Source organism: Puma concolor, chromosome D4 (genome assembly GCF_028749965.1).
Source record: "Puma concolor isolate L17-30 chromosome D4, mPumCon1.1.hap2, whole genome shotgun sequence".
NCBI classification, from domain to species: domain Eukaryota; kingdom Metazoa; phylum Chordata; class Mammalia; order Carnivora; family Felidae; genus Puma; species Puma concolor.
The window spans coordinates 2,197,602-2,219,326 of NC_141679.1; the positions used below are offsets into that span (position 1 = coordinate 2,197,602).

Genomic DNA, 21,725 nt, shown 5'->3' on the forward strand with positions numbered 1-21,725 from the left:
TTGAGTTATATCAGTTCTTTATATATTTTGGATTCTAACCCTTTATTAGATATGTTATTTGCAAATGTCTTCTCCTATTCAGTAGGTTGCCTTTTCAGTCTTGTTGATTATTTCCTTCACTGTGACAGAAAGAAGCTTTTTATTTTGATGTAGCCATAGTAGTTTATTTTTGTTTTTGTTTCCCTTGCTTCAGGAGAAATATCTAGAAAGAAATTGTTATGACTGATGTCAAGGAAGTTCCTGCCTGTGTTCTCCTCTATGACTTTGACTGTCTTGCATTTAGATCTTTCATGCATTTTGAATTTATTTTTGAGTATGGTGTAAGAAAGTGGTCCGGTTTCATTTTGCATGTTGCTGTCCAGTTTTCCCAACACCATTTGTTAGATATTCTTTCCTGCTTTGGCCATATATTTGTAAGTCCATTTCTGGGTTCTCTATTCTATTCCATTGATCTATGTGTCTCTTTCTGTGCCAGTACCATACTGTTTTGATTACTACAGTTTTATAATATAATTTGAAGTCTGGAATTGTGATGCCTCCAGCTTTTCTTTTCTTTTTCAAAGTTGCTTTGGCTATTCGGGATCTTTTGTGGTTCCATACAAATTTTAGGATTGTTTGTTCTAGCTGTGAAAAATGCTATTGGTATTTTGATAGGCATTGCATTAAATCTGTAGATGGACTTGAGTAGTATAGATATACTAACAGTATTTGTTTTTCTAATCCGTGAGCATGGAATGTCTTTCCATTTCTTTGTGTCATCTTCATTTTTTTCATCAGTTTTTGACAGTGTTCAGAGTACAGATTTTTCACCTCCTTGGTTAATTTTATTCCTAATTTTATTATTTTCTGAGCAGTTGTAAATGGAATTTTCTTAATCTCTCTTTCTTCTAGTTCATTATTCGTGTATAGAAATGCAACAGATTTCTGTACATTGAATTTACATCCTGTGACATTCTGGAGTTTATCACTTTTAGTAGTTTTTTTTTTTGGTGGAGTTTTTAGGGTTTTCTGTATGTAGTATTATATCATCTGCAAATAGTTAAAAGATTTACTTCTTTACCAGTTTGGATACCTTTTTTTTCTTATATGATTGCAGTAGCTAGGATTTCCAGTACTATGTTGAATAATAGAGTGGACATGTTGTCTTGTTCCTGACTTTGGGAGGAAAGCTCTCAGTTTTCCCCAAATGAATATAATGTTTGTTGTGGGGTCTTCATATATGGCCTTTATGAGGTCAAGGTATGTTCCCCCTCTCCCTACTTTGTTGAAGATTCTATCAGGAATGGATGGTGTACTTTTCAGATGCTTTTTCTGTGTCTATTGAAACGATCATATGGTTCTATTTTAATGTGTATCACTTGATTTGTGAATACTGAACCACCCCCACAGCCTAGGAGGAATAAATCCCATTTGATAGTGGTGATGATTTTTAAATGTATTGTTGAATTCGATTTTCCAATATTTTATTGAGAATTTTTGCATCCATGTTCATCAGGGATGTTGACTCAGTTTTCTTTTTTAGTGGAGTCTTTATCTGGTTTTGGTATCACAGGGTAATGCTGGCCTCAGAAAATTAATTTGAAAGTCTTCCTTCCTTTTTTATTTTTTGGAATAGTTTGAGAATAATGGGTATTAACTCTTTAAATGTTTGTTAGAATTTGCCTGTTGAAGCCATCTGATCTTGGACTTTTGTTTGTTGGGAGTTGATTACTTGTTGATTACTGATTAAATTTCTGACCTGCTTATTGGTCTGTTCAAGTTTTCTATTTTGTCATGTTTCAATTTTGGTTAATATATATGTTTCCAGAGATTTATGCATTTTTTCCAGGTTGTCAAATTTGTTGGCATATAGTTTTTCATATTTTCTTATAGTTTGTATTTCTGTGGTGGTGTTTGTTATTTCTCCTCTTTTACTGGTGATTTGGTTTGGGTCCTTTTCCTTCCTTCCTTCCTTCCTTCCTTCCTTCCTTCCTTCCTTCCTTCCTTCCTTTTTGATGAGTCTGGATAGAGGTTATCAACTTTGTTGATCTTTTCAAAGAATCAGCTGGTTTTCTTGATCTATTGATGTTTATTTTTGTTTCTATATTATGTATATATACATATACGTGCACTTTGTTTCTATATATATGCATACATATATATATGCTCGAATCTTTATTATTTCCTTCCTTCTGTTGGTTTTGGGTTTTGCTTGTTGCTCTTTTTTCTAGCTCCTTTAGGTGTAAAGTTAGGTTTTTTGAGATTTTTCTTCTTGAGGTAGGTAGGTTTTCATTTTCATTTGTTTCCGTGTACTTTTTTATTTCTTTGATTTCTTGGTTGACCCACTTATTGTTTAGTAGCATGTTATTTAACCTCCATGATTTGCATTCTTCCCAGATTTTTTCTTGTGGTTGATTTCTAATTTCATAGTGTTGTAGTCAGAAAAGATGCATGGCATGACTTCGATCTTTTTTAATTTGTTGAGACTTGTTTTGTGACCTAACAACTGATCTATTCTGGAGAAAGTTCCATGTGCACTTGAAAACAATGCATATTCTGTTTTAGAATGGAATGTTCTGAATATATCTGTTATATCCATCTGCTCCAGTGTGTCATTCAAAGCCACCGTTTCCTTATTTATTTTCTGTTTAGATAACCTGTCCATTGATGTAAGTGGGACATTAATGTTCTCTATTATTATTGTATTATTGTCAGATACTTCCTTTATATTTATTATTAGCTGCTTTTATTTGGGTGCTTCCATGTTGGGTACATGTATTTTTATACTTGCTGTATCTCATTGTTTGTCCCCTTTATTTTTATATAGTGTCTTTCTTTTTACAGTCATTGTTTTAAAATCTATTTTGTCTGATATCAGTTTTGCTGCCGTTGCTTTCTTTTGACATCCATTTCTGTGGTAAATGTTTCTCCATCCCCTTACTTTACTTTCTAATTTTTTAAAATATTTGTTTATTTTTGAGGGGGGGGGTGGACGAGGAGCAGAGAGAGAAGGAGACACAGAATCTGAAGCAGGCTCCAGGCTCTGAGCTGTCAGCGCAGAGCCTGATGCAGGACTTGAACTCACAAACCATGAGATCATGGTTTGAGCCAAAGTCAGATGCTTAACTGACTGAGCTCCTTGGCTCCCCATTTCCATCCTCTCACCTTCAACCTGCACGTGTCTTTAGGTCTGATATGATTTTCTTGTAGGCAGCATATAGATGGATCTTGGTTTTTATTTTTTTTTAATCCATTCTGTCAATCTATGTCTTTTTTTTTCAGTCTGTGAAAAAAAAAACCTGGAACTTTATTTACATTCAAAGTAGTTATTGATAATTATGCACTTACTACTATTTTGTTACTGGCCCTGTGGTTTTTGTAATTTTTCTCTGATACTTTCAATCTTTCATGGTTTGCAGGTTTTCTTTAGTGAAGGATTTCTTACTCTTATATTTTGCTTATCTTTTTATTTATGATTACCATTAGATGTATATATAACATCTGCATGTAGCAGTTTATATTAAATTGATGGTTGCTTAATTTTGAACTCATTCTTTATTCCCCACCACTATTCAGATATTCAGTATCATATTTTATGTCTTTATTTTGTGCTTTTCTTGACTGATTTTTACAGATATAATTTATTTATTTTGCTTTTGTGCTTCCTACTTTTCTTACTCATGGTTTTTGTTTTACACTCAGAGTCCCCCTTAAAATTTCTTGTAGGGCTAGTTTGGTGGTCACAAATTCTTTTAACCTTTGTCTTGGAAACTTTGGATCTCTCCTATTCTGAATGATATAGCCTTGCTAGATATAATATTCTTGGCTGGAGATTTTTCCCTTTCAGCACTTAGAATACATCGTGCCACTCCCTTCTGCCTTACAGAGTTTCTGTTGAAAAATCACCTGATAGCCTTTTGGGGTTTCCTTTGTATGTAATCTTTGTCTCTTGCAACCTTTACATTTCTGTGTCTATCAGTATTTTTTGCTATTTTAATTACCAGGTGTCTTGGTGTAGACCTCCTTGGGTTGATTTTTGTTGGAGGCTTTCAGTGTCTCCTGGATCCTGATTGGTTTCCTTCCCCAAATTCTGGAAGTTTTCAGCTATTACTTCTTCAAGTGCATTTTCTGCCTCCTTCCTCTCTTTTCTTGTTCTGGGATCCCTATAATGCAGCTGTTATTACTCTTTATAGTATTTCTGAGTTCCCTAACTCTCATTTGTTGTTATTTTTCACTCTTCTGTTCAGCTTGCTTTCATTCCTGTCTCCTCCAGATCACTCAACCAATTCTTCTGCTTCCTTTGGTCTATTTATTTTCTTTACTGTATTTTAAATTTCAGTTTTTCATCTCTGATAGGGTCTTTATGTTTTCAGTCTATTAAGAGTCTCACTGAGGTCCTGTACTCTTTTTTTCAAATCCAGTGAATACCTTTATGATCATTACTTTAAATTCTCTAGTGGGCATATTACTTATGACCATTTTGTTTAGCTCTCTTGCTGTGATTTTGTCTTGTTCTTTCTTTGGGACATATTCCTCTGTATCCTCATTTTGTCTACTTCTCTGTGTCTGTTTCTATGTATTAGAAAGGTCAGCTGTATCTCCCACTCTTGAAAGTTGTGGCCTTATGAAGAATAGGCTCTGTTGGATCTTCCTGTGCAAAGTCTCCCACTCACCAGAGACTGGTGCTTCAGGGGTGTCTATATGTGTTGTGTGAGCCCTCTTGTTATGGCTGAGCCACTTTTGTCTTCAGTCATCTGCAGTGGCTTTCTTTGTCATGGGCAGGGTTTGGTCCCTGTTGTTGTTAGTGGGCCAGTGTTGGGCCACTGTGAGCTTGAGTTGAGTCAGACCAGGTATTTGCCAGAGATACAGTAGCACCAAACTACAGGGTGATTTCTCTGTGTTGTCCTCTGAGAAGCTTTTGTTGGTGGGCCTGGCCATTCCCACAGATGTCTGACCCTAGTGCACAGCTGGGTCCACATTTGGACTGTTGTGTGTGGTCATCTTCCCCCTCTACCCTGGACAGGAGTCACTTTGGAGTGGTGCTGCCTCCTGTCAAGGCTGCTTGCACACTGCCAGGTTTGTGGCACCACTTTGCATGGGCTTGGGCCTAGGGTGTATTGGAGGGCTGGGTCCACAAGAGAACACAGGGGGTGGGTGCCGTTAACACGCTAGGCCAAAAGTGTTTGCACTGCACTGGTTCCCAGAGGGGGTCCGTGTGTCAAGGCTTGGGCGGGCAGGGGAGGGAAATGGCATCTGGCAGCTTCTTTGTTCCTGGAGAAGCCCCCCAGAGATCCCTGCCCCTCCAGCACACACATGAGATTAGTAAACAAATGTCCCTCCTGTACACCCCTAATGGTTTTCAAATTGCTGCTTCTATGCTGTATCACCATGGTGCCATTTTTTCTGTCTCTTTAAGGGCAGGGACTCATTTTCCTATTGCCCATCAGATAGCCACTCTTCCAGAGTGGAGCCCACTGATTTTTAAACTTCCAGTATTGGGGCGCCTGGGTGGCGCAGTCGGTTAAGCGTCCAACTTCAGCCAGGTCACGATCTCGCGGTCCGTGAGTTCGAGCCCCGCGTCAGGCTCTGGGCAGATGGCTCGGAGCCTGGAGCCTGTTTCCGATTCTGTGTCTCCCTCTCTCTCTGCCCCTCCCCCGTTCATGCTCTGTCTCTCTCTGTCCCAAAAATAAGTAAACTTAAAAAAAAATAAAAATAAAAATTAAACTTCCAGTATTAAGCCCCACAAATTACACAAACTCAAAATATTAGGCTCCTCTGGTTTTCACAGCCAAATATTACACAGACTCGTCTTATGCAGGTCCCCCCATGCCTGGGGTGCTTGGTGTGAGAGTCTGTTTCTCTTCCCTCTTCATGTATAAGGTGTTCCTCCCTACTAGGGATAGTCCCATGGGTCTATTTAACTCTGGACTCTGTTTCTACCCTTCCAACCCTCTTTGATGTGGCTTCTTCTCTACATTTAGCTTTGGGGAGTCTGTTCTGCCAGTCTGCCAGGTGTTCTCTAGGTGTATCCGTGGGATAAGGTGATCCTAGTATCCTCCTACTCTACCATTTTCCCCAGAAGTCAGCCATTTTAAATTTATTTTTGTGTATAGTGTAAGAAAGTGATCCAATTTTACTCTTCTGCATCAGCTGATTTTCTCAGCACCATGTATTGAGGAGAGTGCCTGTTAACCGTTGTGTTTTTGCCTCCTTTGTTGGAGATTAATTGACCATATAAACTTGTTATTTCTGTTCTGTATATTTTACTAAAGTATATGTCTCTTTGTGTGTCAATACCACACTGTTTTTGATTACTACAGATTTGTAGTATCTCTTGAAATCTGGCATTGTGATACCTTCTTTGTTCTTTCTCAAGATTGCTTTGGCTGTTTGGGGTCTTTTGTGTCTCTGTATAAGTTTTAGGCTTATTTTCTAGTTCTAAAAAAACACCATTTGTATTTTGATAGGAAGTACATTCAATCTGAAGATTGCTTTGGGTAGTATGCACATTTTAACAATATTAATTTTCCCAGTCCTTGAGCGTGGTATATCTTTCCATTTGTTTATATTCAGTTTCTTTCATCAGTGTCCTGTAGAGTGTAGGTCTTTCACCTCCTTGGTTAAATTTATTCTAGGGAATTTTATTCTTCTTGGTGCATTTACAAATGGCAGTTTTAATTTCTTTCTCCTACACTGTTCATAGCATATAGGAACACAAAATTTCTGTATATTAACTATGTATCCTGCAACATTAATGAGTTAGTGCTAATAATGTTTGTGGAGACTTTCAGGTTGTAGTATCATGTCATATGCAAATACTGACAATTTAACTTCTTCTTTACCAATTCAGATGCCATTTCCTTCTTTTTCTTGTCTGATTGCTATAGCTAGAACTTCTAGTAATGTATTGAGTAAAAGTGGTAAGTAGACACTTTATCTTATTCCTGATCTTAGAGAAAAAGCTTTCAGTTTTTCACTATTGAGTCTGATGTTAGCTGTGGGATTTTTGTATATGGGCTTTATTATGTTGTGATATGCTCCCTCTGAATGCACTTTGTTGAGAGTTACTAGCATGAACCAGTGTTGTATTTTGTCAAATGCTCTTTCTCCCATATTGAGATGACTGTACGGTTTTTATCCTTCCTCTTGTTTTTTTTTTTTTTTTAATTAAAAAAAATTTTTTTTCAATGCTTTTATTTATTTTTGGGACAGGGAGAGACAGAGCATGAACGGGGGAGGGGCAGAGAGAGAGGGAGACACAGAATCGGAAACAGGCTCCAGGCTCCGAGCCATCAGCCCAGAGCCTGACGCGGGGCTCGAACTCACGGACCGCGAGATCGTGACCTGGCTGAAGCCGGACGCTTAACCGACTGCGCCACCCAGGCGCCCCATCCTTCCTCTTGTTAATGTGATGTATTGCATGGATTGATTTGTGAATATTGAACTATCTTTGCATTCCTGGAATACATTCCACTTGATTATGGTGAATGATCCTTTTCTGTAGTGTTGAATTTGGATTGCTAATATTTTGTTGACATTGAGCCTTAATTGTTAATTGCTGTGGGCATACTGGTGGGAAGGACTGGCTGTAATGATCTCCTCTGGATGCTGAAGGTGCATTGTGGACAGGTTTTACTCCATACACTGGTGGCTGAGAGGTCCAGTGCAGCTGCTGTAGGCTCACTGGTGGGAAGAGTTTCTCCCTGTGCTTCTGAGAGGACTGGCTGCATCCACCATAAGCTTGCTCTTGGGCATGACCAGCGCTTAGTCTGGTTGTCTGCAGTTACCCGCTGTGACACCAGGGGCAACAAAAGGCAGGGCTGGCTCACTGCACACCCAAGTAAGAGCCCTACCTGCAGGAGCTACAGCCATGTTAGTGTATGGGGTTAGCTACCTACATACTCAGGGCAAGAGTTGTTTTGCAGGGGTGTTGGTACCAGTGGGGTTGCCTGCTGGATGTGGCAGGATAGTAACTGCTTTGGAGGGGCATGTGCTGGGATGAGTTGGGTGGGGTTGGTCATCAGAGGAACACATGGGCAGGGCATGTGGTGCTAGCAATGTAGATGGAGAATGTTAGAACTAGCTTCTACAAGGTCCAGTTATCTAGGCTGGTAAGGGTAAGGGTAAGAAAAATGGTATCTACCAGTACTTTTGTTCCTGGAGAAATCTGGAGATCCCTTCCTTTCTACCCCATGTACTTCAGGCACTTTTGAAACTGCTGCTTCTGTGGTTGTCTTGGCATAGTTGTTTAGCATGCTGGCTAAACATGGTGGAAGCTAGATTTCCTGTAGTTTTCAGACACTTTTAGAGTTAAGCCAGACTGATTTTCAAAACTAGACATATAGGGACTCATCTTCCCAGTTCATGTCCTAAGGGTAGTGGTGCCCATTGTGGGATCTGATTCCCTCACTCCAAGCTTGTGATGTCCCTTTTGTTGCAGTCATTCACCCTGGGGACCTGGTTCCCAACCACTTCTCTGCCCCTCCTGCCATTTCTGATGTCGCCTTCCCTCTGTGAGTCGCTGTGGAAGATCTGTCAGTTTTCAGGTCATTTTTGGAGTGAAATACAATACATCTTTGTTCCCTCGGTGTGTCCGTGGGATGAAGTAAGCTCAGGACCTTACTACTCTGCCATTTCCCTTTCTCCCCCACTTTTTAATGTTTTTAATCAAATCTGAGAAGTTTGCAATCACTATTTCTTCAAATGCTGTTTCTGCCCCTTTATATCTGTTCTGTCCTTCTGTATATCTATTTATGTACATTTTGGCATGCTTGATGGCATTCCACAGGTAGCTCAGGCTATGTTCTTGTTAGAGGTTTTTTTTTTCAATCAGTTTCTCAAACTGGATAATCTCAGTTGACATATCTTCAAATTTTTTGATTCATTCTTCTGCCAGCTTAAGCTAATTATTGAACTTCTGCATAGAATTTTTCACCTCAGTTATATTTTTCAAATCTAGAATTTACATTCTTTTTCATAATTTCTCTTTATTGATACTGTATATTTGTTAGTACACTATTCTCCTGGTTTCCTTAAATTCTTGTTCCATGTTCTGTGTTATAAAAGCCTAATAAACGATGAGTGAGTGCTCCAACACAGAGCCAATCTGTAAAAGACTGAAGAAGTATTTTTTCCTCTTTTATTCCTTCCTTTTCTCTTTGTTTCCTTCCTTCATTTCCTTTCCCTCCTCCTTTCCTTTTGTGTTTGCCCCTCCTTCCTTCGTTCCTCCTTTCCTTTGCTTCCTTCCTTAGGAATTCAACTGACCATACATTAAAGAAACAGAGACCTTAGAGACTATCCCACAAAGTAACAAAAGCAAACTTTAAAGAGGGGGAAGAATCTGGGGTCCAGAGTTACCAAATTATAGTATTTAAAACATACAGTTCTCAACAAGAAAAATGACAAAGCATGCAAAGGAACAAGAAAATATGGCTCACAAACAGGAAAAATTAAGAGACACTGAGCTCCAGAAGCACAGAAATTGAGCTTGCTATACAAAAACTTTAAATCAGCTATCTTTAATATGCTCAAAAGAGCTAAACAAAACCAGGAAAAAGTTTCTCAACATAAAGGATTATATAAAGAAATTATAACATTCTAGAACTGAAAAATACAATAACATGAAAAATTCGCTAGAGTTTTTAAAGATGATTTGAACAGAAGAGTCAATAAACTTGGTAAGACAACTGAAATGATCAAGTCTGAGGAGCAGAAAGAAAAAAGAAAAGTGAACAGAGAAGAGACCTGTAGAATACCATCAAGAATACAAACATATGGGGGTGCCTTGGTGGCCAGTTAAGTAGCCGATTCTTGATTTTGGCCCAGTTCATGACCTTGTGGTTCATGGGATCAAGCCCTAATTTGGGCTCCATGCCAACAGCATGGAGCCTACTTGGGATTTTCTTTCTCCCCCTCTCAAATAAAGTTTAAAATAAAATATAAAATAAACTTTAAAAAAAGGAATACAAACATATGCATCATAGGACTCCCAGAAATAAGAGCAAGAAAGGGGCAGGAAGAATCTATGAATAAATCATGGCCAAAACTTCCCCAAAGTGATAAAAAAAATCATGCATCTTTAAATCTAAAAAGCTCAGTTAACTCCCAAGTGTGTAAACCTCAGGGTCCTGCACCAAAACATAAAGCATCAAAAGCTAAAAACAAAAAGAATATTGAAAGCAGAGTAACATCATATAAAAGGGATCTTCGATAAAATTAGGCCAGTTTCTCAGAAGATTGCTTTAGCAAGAGGTAGGATGATAATATATTTAATAATTGCTGAAAGAAAAAAAACCTGTCAACAAATAATTTTGTATCTCGTGAAACTGTCTCAAAAGTAAAGGAAAAATTAAGGCATCACAAGATAAACAAAAACTAAGGAAGAGTGTGGCTGTTGGATATGCCCTGTAAGAAATGTTTAGGGGCACCTGTGTGGCTCCATTGGTTAAGTATCTGACGCTTGATTTTGGCTCAGGTTATGATCTCAAAGTTCATGGAATTGAGCCCTGCATCAGCTGGGGTAGCACTGAGCAGAGCCTTCTTAGGATTCTCTCTCCCACTGTGCCCCTCTTCCACTCAAACCCTCTCTCCCTCAAAATAAATTCTTAAGGGTGTCCTTCAGGTTTACATGAAAGGACACTAGACAGTAACTCAAAGCCATATGAAGAAATAACACTGATAAAGATAACACACAGATAAATAAAAAATCCTATAATCAGAAGGAAACTAAGATGGCAGCATAACAGGAGGACCCTAGGCTTGCCTCATCCCTCAAACACAGCTAGATAACTATCAAATCATTTTGACTACTCAACAAATCAACCTGAGTTGGATAGAACAAACTTCACAACTAAAGGGAGAGAAGAAGCCGCTTTGAGGAAGACAGGAAATGCAGAGACATGGTTTGGGGAAGAAATGGATCATGGTGCTGCAGAGAGGAGGGAGCTCTGGTCACAGAGAAAGGCGAGAGAGAGTAGAGAGCACAAGGATAAGCACAAGGAGAGCACTTCCCCCAAAGCCATTGGCTGGGAAAATGACAAGGGCTGATTTTCATGAGGTTTTGCAAGCAGCAGGGCTCAAAGCAGTATCAGAGTTTCCTTAGCTTGGCTGGGATAGAACCCTGAGGACATTGCCTTACTCAAGAGACAGAGGCAGGGCACGCTGTGCAATCTAAGGAACACCTAAGTGGCAGAGGGAGAGCCTGTTCATTCTCTTTAGAGCACAGCTATGAGAGGTAGCATTACCTCTCTGGGGACAAAAGAACTGGTGGGTGCCATTTCCCTACCCTGCCCCTCAGCATAGGTGCACAGACACCTGCTGAGGGCAGCCAACCCAGACACTTGCTTTGCTCCATATTGCATGCCACTGTGCTCTGGCACAGCTGCCCTTCTGGGTCAAACCTGCATCAGTCCCAGCATGGTGAGACCCTTTACCAGAGGATCAGTACAGATACCCACCATACTAGGTCCTGGAACTCTGGAATTTTAAAAGTCAGCTGGCCTGGCTGGGATAGAGCCCAGGGTGCACTGAGCTGCTCCAGGAAGGCAAGCAGCCCAGAGACTGAAATTAGGGATCTGAAAAATGTACAAGGGGAATTTATTAATTCCTCTGAAACTGCCTCCCTGAGAACAGCCAGCATGTACTCCTCTCTCCAGAGAGAAGCTGGCTAGTGCCATTTCCCTCCCACATCCCTAAGCATAAACCAACTTCAGCAAAGAGGACAGCACCAATACTGGCTGCCTGACCTGCTTATACCAAGTCCCACCCCCTCTGCACTCTTCTGGTACTTTCTCAGGCAAGTGTGCCTAAAGAACAGTGCAGCTGACCCCTCCCCCAGAATACCAGCACACACCCCTGTACATGTTTACAGACCATAGTTCTTCAAAGCTTCAATTCTAGTGTAAGTAGCATCAGGTCTCTCTTAATGAGCAGAGCAGAGCACACCTAGTTAAAACTTGCCACACTCTGGCCAAGGTCCAAATATTGCCCATTTCAGGTAAGAAGAAACTCTGTGGGCAACTTACCCGAGGGATACAGCACCAAAACACAGCAGCAGAGTGTATGCAGGACACTTCCTGGAGCACGAGGCTCTGGACATTTTATCACCTCTTCTTTGTAAAGCCATTACTCTCAGAAGCTGGAAATTAACAGGCTTTCTTAACACAGAAGAAGACAGACCTAGACAAAATGCCAAGATGGGGGAATTCATGCCAAAAGAAAGAACAACAAAAGGTCACAGCCAGGCATCTAATAAAAACAAAAGTAATATGCCTGATCCAGAATTTAAGGCAACAATCATAAGGATACTAGCTGGGCTTGAGAAACCATAGAACACAGCAGAGAGACCCTTACACTTGAGAAACCATAGAACACATCAGAGAGACCCTTACCAGAGAGATAAAAGACCTAAAAATAAATCAGGCCAAAATGAAAAGTGCAATAAGAGTTTTGAAACTGACTGCATGTAATGATCACCAGAATGGAACAAGAATAAGAATCAACACACATACAGGCAAGAGGTCTGAACCAGAATTTAGAGTCAAGATAATAATACTATCTGGAGTTGAAAATAGATTAGAATCCCTTTCTGCAGAGATAAGTAAAAGCTAGTCAGGATGAAATAAAAAATGCTACAACTGAGCTGCAATCTTGAAGGATGCCACGACAGCAAGGATGGATGAAGCAAGAGCAGTGAATCAGTGATACAGAGGACAAACTTACAGAGAATAATGAAGCAGAAAAAAAAGGCAAAAGAGTATGGTGTAAGAATTAGAGAACTCAGTGACTCATTAAAAAGGAATAACATCAGAATCATAGGGGTCCCAGAAGATGGAGAGAGAGAGAGAAAGGAGTAGAAGGTTTATGTGAACAAATCATACTGGAAAACTTTCCTAACCTGGGGAATGACACAGATATCAAAATCCAAGAAACAGAACTCCCATTAGATTCAACAAAAGCTGACCATCAACAAGGCATATCATAGTCAAATTCACAAAATACTCAGGCAAGGAAAGAGTTGTGAAAGCAGCAGGGGAAAAAAAGTCCTTAACCTACAAGAGAAGACAGATCAGGTTTGCAGCAGAACTATCCACAGAAACTTGGCAGACCAGAAAGGAGTGGCAGGATATATTCAATGTGCTGAATTGGAAAAATATGCAGCCAAGAATTCTTTATACAGCAAGGCTGTCATTCAAAATAGAAGGAGAGATTAAAAGTCTCCCAAACAAAAATTAAACGAGTTTGTGACCACTAAACCAGCCCTGCAGGAAATTTTAAGGTGTACTGAGGGGAGAAAAGTCGAAAACAAACAAACAAAACACTAAAAAGACAAAAAGGAACAAAGAATAGCAAGGACCAGAGATCACCAGAAACTCCAACTCTACAAGAAACATAATGGCACTAAATTCATATCTTCCAGTACTCACTCTAAATGTGAATGGACTAAATGTACCAATCAAAAGATATATGGTAACAGAATGGCTAAGAAAACAACATCCATCTATATGCTGCTTATAAGAAACCCATTTAGACCTGAAGACACCTTTAGATGGAAAGTAAAGGGATGGAGAACCATCTATCATGCTAATGGTTGCCAAAAGAAAGCCAGAGTAGCCATATTTATATCAGACAGTCTAGATTTTAAAATACAGAGTGTAACAAGAGATGAAGAAGGGCATTATATCATAATTAAGGGGGTCTATCCACCAAGAAGTTTTAACAGTTGTAAACATTTATGCTCCAAATGTGGAAGCACTCAAATATATAAATCAATCACAAACATAAACTCATTGATAATAATACCATGATAGTGGGGGGCTTCAACACCGCACTTACAGCAATGGACAGATCATCTAAACAGAAAATCATCAAGGAAACAATGGCTTTGAATGACACACTGGACCGTATGGACTTAACATATATACAGAACATTTCATTCTAAAGCAGCGGAGTACACGTTCTTCTCCAGTGCACATGGAACATTCTCCAAAATAGATCACATACTGGAACACAAATCATCCCTCAACAGGTACATAAAATATCATGATCATACCACATATTTTCAGACCACAATGCTATTAAACTCAAACCACAAGAAAAACTTTGAAAAGATAAATACTTGGAGATTAAAGAGCATCCTACTAAAGAATGAATGGGCTAACCAAGAAGTTAAAGAGGAAATTAAAAAGTACATAGAAGCCAATGAAAATGATAATACCACAACCCAAAACCTCTGGGAAACAGCAAAGGTGGTCATAAGAGGGAAGTAAATAGCAATCCAGGCCTTCCTAAAGAAGGAAGAAAGATCTAAGGTATACAATCTAACCTTACACCTTAAAGAGCTGGAAAAATAACAGTAAATAAAACCCAAATCAGCAGAAGACAGGAAATAATAAATATTAGAGCAGAAATCAGTGTTCTGGAAACAAAAAGCAAAACCACAAACAGCAACAACAAAAGAACAGTAGACCAGATGAATGAAACCAGGAGCTGGTTCTTTGAAAGAATTAACAAAACTGATAAACCCCCTAGACAGTTTGATCAAAAAGAAAAAGGAAAGAACCAAAATAAATAAAATCAAGAATGAAGGAGGAGAGATCACAACCACACAGCAGAAATACAATAATAGAATATTATGAGCAACTGTACACCAATAAAATGGGCAATCTGGAATAAATGGGAAATTCCTAGAAACATATAAACTACTGAAACTGAAACAGGAAGAAATAGAAAATTTGAACAGGCCCATAACCAGTAAAGAAATTAAAGTAGTAATCAAAAATCTCCCCCAAAACAAGAGTCCAGGGCTGGATGGATTTCCAGGGGAATTCTACCAAACATTTAAAGAGAAGTTAACAGCTGTTCTTTTGAAGCTGTTCCAAAAATTAGAAATGGAAAGAAAACTTCCAAACTCATTGTATGAAGCCAGCATTACCTTGATTCCAAAACCAAAGACCCCACCAAAAAGGAGAACTACAGACCAGTTACCCTGATGAACATGGATGCAAGAATCCTCAACAAGACACTAGCCTGCTGGATCCAACCATACATTAAAAGAATTCTTCACCATGACCAAGTGGGACTTATACCTGAGATGCAGGGCTGGTTCAATATCTGCAAAACAATCAATGTGATACATTATATCAGTAAAAGAAAGGACAATAACCACATCATCCTCTCAATAGATTCAGAGAAAACATTTGACAAATACAGCATCCTTTCTTGGTAAAAACGCTTTAGAAAGTAGGGATAGAAGGATCATACCTTGAGATCATAAAAGCTATGTATGAAAGACCCACCACTAATATCCTCAATGGGGAAAAACAGAGCTTTCCCCCTGAGGTCAGGAACACGATGGGGATGTCCACTCTCACCACTGTTATTCATCATAGTATTGGAAGTTTTAGCCTCAGCAGTCAGAAAGCACTAAGGAACAAAAGGCATACAAATAGGCCAGGAGGAAGTCAAACTTTCACTCTTTGCAGACGACCTGATACTCTATATGGAAAACCCAAAAGATTCCACCAAAAAACTGCAGGAACTGATTCATGAATTCAGCAAAGTTGCAGGATATAAAATCAATGCACAGAAAATTGTTGCATTCCTATACACCAATGATGAAGCAACAGAAAAAGAAACCGAGGAATTGATCCCATTTACAATTGAACCAAAACCCATAAAATATCTAGGAATAAATCTAACTAAAGAGGTGAAAAACCTGTACACTGAAAACTATAGAAAACTTATGAAAGAAATTGAAGATAAACAGAAAAGAAAACTATTTGATGCTCCTGGATTGGAAGAGCAAATATTGTTAAATGTCGGTACTACCAAAACCAATCTACATATTCAATGCAATCCCTACCAAAATAACACCAGCATTCTTTACAGAGCTAGAATAAACAATCCTAAAATTTGTATGGAATCAGAAAAGACCTTGAGTAGCCAAAGCAATCTTGAAGAAGAAAACCAAAGCTGGAGGCATCACAATCCCGTACTTCAAGATGTATTACAAAGCTGTAGTCATCAAGACAGTATGGTACTAGCACAAAAACAGACACTCAGATCAATGGAACAGAATAGAGAACCCAGAAGTAGACCCACAAACGTATGGCCAACTAATCTTTGACAAAGCAGGAAAGAATATCCAATGGAATAAAGACAGTATCTTCAGCAAATGGTGCTGGGAAAATGGGACAGCGACATGCAGCAAAATGAACCTCCACCACTTTCTTACATCAAAGACAATAAACTCAAAATGGATGAAAGACCTCAATGTAAGACAGGAAGCCATCAAAATCCTAGAGGAGAAAGCAGGCAAAAACCTTTTTGACCTTGGCCGCAGCAACTTCTTTCTCAACATGTCTCCAGAGGCAAGGGAATTAAAAGCAAAAATGAACTATTGGGACCTCATCAAAATAAAAAGCTTCTGCACAGTGAAAGAAACAATCAGCAAAACTAAAAGGCAACTGATGGAATGGGAGAAGATATTTGCAAATGGGTTAGTATCCAAAATCTATAAAGAATTTATCAAACTCAAACACCCAAAAAACAAATAATCCAATGAAGAAATGGGGAAAATACATGAGTGGATACTTCTCCAAAGAAGACATCCAGATGGCCAACTGACACATGAAAAAATGCTCAACATCACTCATCATCAGTGAAATACAAATCAAAACCACAATGAGATACTACCTCACATCTGTAAGAATGGCTAACATTAACAACTCAGGCAACAACAGATGTTGGCAAGCATGTAGAGAAAGAGGATCTCTTTTGCACTGCTGATGGGAATGCAAACTGGTGCAGCCACTCTGGAAAATAGTATGGTGGTTCCTCAAAGTTTAAAAATAGAATTTCCCTACTACCCAGCAATTGCACTACTAGGTATTTATCCAGTGGATATAGGTGTGCTGTTTTGAAGGGGCACATGCACCCCAATGTTTATAGCAGTGCTATTGACAATAGCCAAAGTATGGAAAGAGCCCAAACGTCCATCAACGGATGAATGGATAAAGAAGATGTGGTATATATACACAATGGAGTATTACTCGGCAATCAAAAAGAATGAAATCTTGCCATTTGCAACTACGTGGATGAAACTAGAGGGTATTATGCTAAGCAAAATTAGAGAAAGACAAATACCACATGAATTCACTCATATGAGGAATTTAAGATACAAAACAGATGACTATAAGGGAAGGGAAGCAAAAATAATATAAAAACATGGAGGGGGACAAAACATAAGAGACTCTTAAATATACAGAAAAAACAGAGGGTTGCTGGAGGAGTTGTGGGAGGGGGGGCTAAATGGGTAAGGGGAGTTAAGGAATATACTCCTGAAATAATTGTTGCACTGTATGCTAACTAACTTGGATGCAAATTAAAAATAAATTACTTAATTAAAAACAAAAACTCACAAACCTGAGATCATAACCTGAGCCAATGTTGGATGCTCTACTGACTGAACCACCCAGGTACCCTTGAATAAAAATATTTTAAATCTTTTATTTTTTGAGAGTTCACACAAGCAGAGGAGAGAGGCAGAGGGAAAGCAGGTTTCACACTCAGTGCGGAGCCCGACATGGGGCTTGATCCCACAAACCTGGGATCATGATCTGAGCCAAAATCAAGAGTCGGATGCTTGGGGTGCCTGAGTGGCTCAGTTGGTTGAGCATCTGACTTTGTCTCTGGTCATCATCTCACGGTTCATGAGTTCAAACCCCACATGAGGCTCGCTGAGCTGAAGCTGCTGTCTGTGCAGAGCCCACTTCAGATCCTCTGTCCCTCTCTCTGTGCCCCTCCCCTGCTTGCATGTGTTCTCTCTCAAAAATACAGAATTTAAGGGGTGCCTGGGTGGTGCAGTCGGTTGGGCGTCCGACTTCAGCTCGGGTCGTGATCTCACAGTTCTTGGGTTTGAGCCCCACGTCGGGCTCTGTGCTGACAGCTCAGAGCCTGGAGCCTGCTTCAGATTCTGTGTCTCCCTCTCTCTCTGCCCCTCCTCCACTCACTTCTCTCTCTCTCTCTCTCTTTCTCACTTCTCTCTTTCTTCTTTCTCTCTCTCTAAAAATAAACATTAAAAAAAATTTTTTAATACAGAATTTAAAAAATTCAAATTAAAAATATAGGTCATTAATACTAAATGAAAAAACATGGAGAAAACTTGACTCACATGATGAAATAAAGAGCATCAGCAAGTATTAACTACAAAGAGGTAAATATAAAAGACAGTACAAATGTATTTGTTGTTTTTAACCTACTTGATTTAAAAGAACTGCATAAAGCACCAATCTGTTGTTGGCACAAAATATACAAGAGATTTTGTGTGACGTAACCGCACAAAGGAAGGCACAAGGACAAAAACCATATATGAACAAGTATTTTGGATACTATTAAAAGAATTTGGTGTTAATGCAAGCTAGGTTGTTATATTACTAGTAATTCCCTGGAAAATCAAAAAGAAAACAACTAAGAGATGTAGAGCGAAATAAATGACAAGATTGTGGGGAATAAGCTTAGGAATTCCCTGAGCCTGCACTGATGGGTTAACAAGGGATAAAGAATTACAAAGCTATAGGATGCTCACATCCACGCTTGGGAAACAAGAGTGCGCCCAGAATAGAGTGGGGGGGGGGGGGGGCAAAGGCACCCAGTACAAAGGTATATGAGGTAAACAAGATTAGGTATTCAGGACAGAAGTGCACCCCCAATTTAGTACTGTAGTAGAAAGCTTTCACAGGAAGGAAGGACCAAATTAGGCAAACAGGTAAATAGGGCTGTAGACTGCACTGTAGATGAAACCGCCAGAGCAGAGCTGATTAGCAAAAGAAAAGGTGCATTGTTAACCCTGAGGTTACTTGCTCTGTCTTATCCCCTAGGCTGGCTAAGATAAACAGATAGGGCACCTCCTGTCTGCTGTTAACAACCATCTGCCCAGAGCCAGGGTTTTGTTTCATATTTTTTTTAACGTTTATTTATTTTATTTTTATTTTTTATTGTATTTTTAACAGAGAGCATGAACAGGGGAGGAGCAGAGAGAGAGGGAGACACAGAATCTGAAACAGGCTCCAGGCTCTGAGCTGTCAGCACAGAGCCCGACGCGGGGCTTGAACTCACGGACCGTGAGATCATGACCTGAGCTGAAGTTGGACACTTAACCAACTGAGCCACCCAGCTGCCCCATGTTTCATATTGACCCAAACCCCAAACACCGTATATCTTCAAAACCCCCTTTCCCTCATGCCCATGAGTTCATGTTCACCGATTCATTGTCTCTTTGTGCACTCCTATCACGTTTGTAAGCCTTCTGATCTTAGTAAATACGGGGTAAGGACCCTTATTTGGGGCTCTTGTCTTTTCCCAGACATTAGCCATCTCTCACTTTTAATCCTGCATCTGCTCTCTTGCTGGCCAAGAGAGAACTTTAGACTTAGAGTCTACAACAGATGGTGACCCTGAGGTGAAAGAAGGAAAGGGGTACTATGGATCAATGTGGGCAAGGAGCCAACATGGCCAAGAGGTGGTGCGACACGAGGACTGCATGATGCTGCAGAACGATTAAGGGGCTCCAAGAAAACAATCGCACCGGATACAGTCTCTATCTGACAAGGTAAGGGATAAAGCGGAACTATATTAGGATTTGCTGCCACAGGATGTTTTGAGAGCTCTACCATGGGAGGCTCCCTAGCCCCTAAACAAAAGTGCTATATTCGAATTCATCAGTCCCTAGGAGACACAGCATGGACTACTCTAAATTATAAGGCTCTCCTTAGATTATTGCTGACTGTCCAACAAAATTGCCCTTGGTCCCCAGAACAAGGAACTTAAGATCTTGAAGTATGGGAACAAATAAAGAAAACATTGAAGGCCTGGCATTCTGAAAAGGCTAACGTCCCCCCTGAGGTAATCCTCACCTGGTCCATCATCCATACTGCTTTTCTCCCCTTGAGATTGGACAATGTATATGAAGACACAGAGTTCTCTAAAAGGGAGGAAAAACCTCCGTCCCCCTATAATCAGGCTGTGCCTCTGGTGCCTGTACAGCCAAAAGATACACCTCCTCCCCCAAAAGGGTGGGGCGATATTGAGCCTCTAAAAACCTCACCAGCCGGCTCTGATAAAGTCCTTAGCCCAATGAAAAAGTACATTTAAAAAGCCCATGAGGCCAGTAAATTCCAGCTGTTTCCCATTATCAGGAAAAATGGGCACTACATCCATGAAGGCTTGCTCTTTCCAATAGTAAAAGAATTGCAAAAATCAGTTCAGCTGTATGTCCACCACAGCCCTTTTAGAACTGGCATTTTAGAAAGTATTTGTGGTGCTTATTCCATGTGTGTCTGGGACTGGGGCTCTCTTATGGACATCATTCTGACCCTAGCCCGGTATGCTATCTGTGCCCCAGAGTTTCATGTGCTTGCATGACTCGTGCTATGCAGAACTTTGCTGCTGTTGTTCTGGGGTCTTTTTAACAACTGTCTGGCACAGGGCAATATTCCCATCCAAGGCAGCAAGCCCAGCTTCCTATCATTGTCAGTAAAACAGTCCACTAAAATAGTGCAGTGTATTTTACACAGGTTATCCCTAATATAGGAGACTCTAACTCTATCTCTTACTGTTTCTCCCTGTACACGCTAGTTACTTTTAACTACATGTGAGGGCTTCTCCCTCATTCATTTCCTGGATTAATGAGTATGATGACTAGAGCTAATTATCTCTGGCTAGTCTATCTCTGGATAGAGATTTTAAGGAATATTCCCAAGCAGCTGCCGAAACTCCTTTTGTTTCGGGGAACTTCCCTGTCTTCTCTGGCCTGACATAGACTGCCTAATTCCACTAGTGGAAAACAAAACAAATAATACAAAACAAAAATTGATATCTGCTCACCTGAGCTGACAGGCTTTAGGACCACTTGAACTCTTTTCTCTGCCCTCTGTGCCTTTGTCTGCCTTCAGGCCTCTTGGAGGCACCTCACTTTTTCTGCCTTCCCTTCCCACTCCTCCTGTTTCTGCATTACCTTGGGTGCAGCCTTCAAATCTGGCTCTTCGGTGTCTCATGTAGCATCAGCTCCTCCTCCCCACACTGTCAAAAAGGAAAAAACACCCCCTTAAACTTCAGATTTCCTCACTGGTTCCACAGGAAAAAAATTAACAATGGTAAACTTTTAAGGGGACACAGATGAAATGTTAAGATAGGCATATCTTTTAAATTATAGATCCTTATTCTATTAAGGTCTATTAAAGGTCAAATAAGCTCATGTTCTCTCTGTTCCAATTTGTTAACATAAAGGATGACTTAATGGTTAACTTTTTTTGCCTTATAGTTTTCATGGGTAATTGTTAAGATAGCTTTCAGGGTCTTTGGTAACCTAAGACTTGAACGTTTTGCTTAAATGATAAATTAAGTTCTTCAGACATTTAGGCCTCTTCTAAATCAAATGGAATGTTGAAGCATTTTGTACTTAACATAGGTTTATGCTTCTGACTTAAGTAAAACAAAAAAAAACAACTAAGAATATTTAAATCCATTAAAGGGGCGCCTGGGCGGCCAACTTCGGCTCAGGTCATGATCTCACAGGTCATGATCTCAGAGTTCGTGAGTTCGAGCCCCATGTTGGACTCTGTGCTGACAGCTCGGAGCCTGGAGCCTGCTTCAGATTCTGTGTCTCCCTCTCTGCCCCTCCCCCATTCACGCTCTGTCTCTCTCTGCCTTTCAAAAATGAATAAATGCTAAAAAAAAAAAATCCATTA

The 21,725-nt window shown here is 39.8% G+C and overlaps 1 long non-coding RNA gene across 1 annotated transcript in view; it reads left to right on the forward strand.

Annotated features, from left to right (window-relative positions):
• Positions 1–21,725, forward strand: part of LOC147574648 (uncharacterized) — a 37,198-nt gene that overhangs the window by 7,388 nt on the left and 8,085 nt on the right. Inside the window, exon 3 of the long non-coding RNA XR_015243378.1 lies at positions 18,990–19,588. This is a non-coding gene — a long non-coding RNA (uncharacterized LOC147574648). The remainder of the gene's footprint in view (positions 1–18,989; positions 19,589–21,725) is intronic.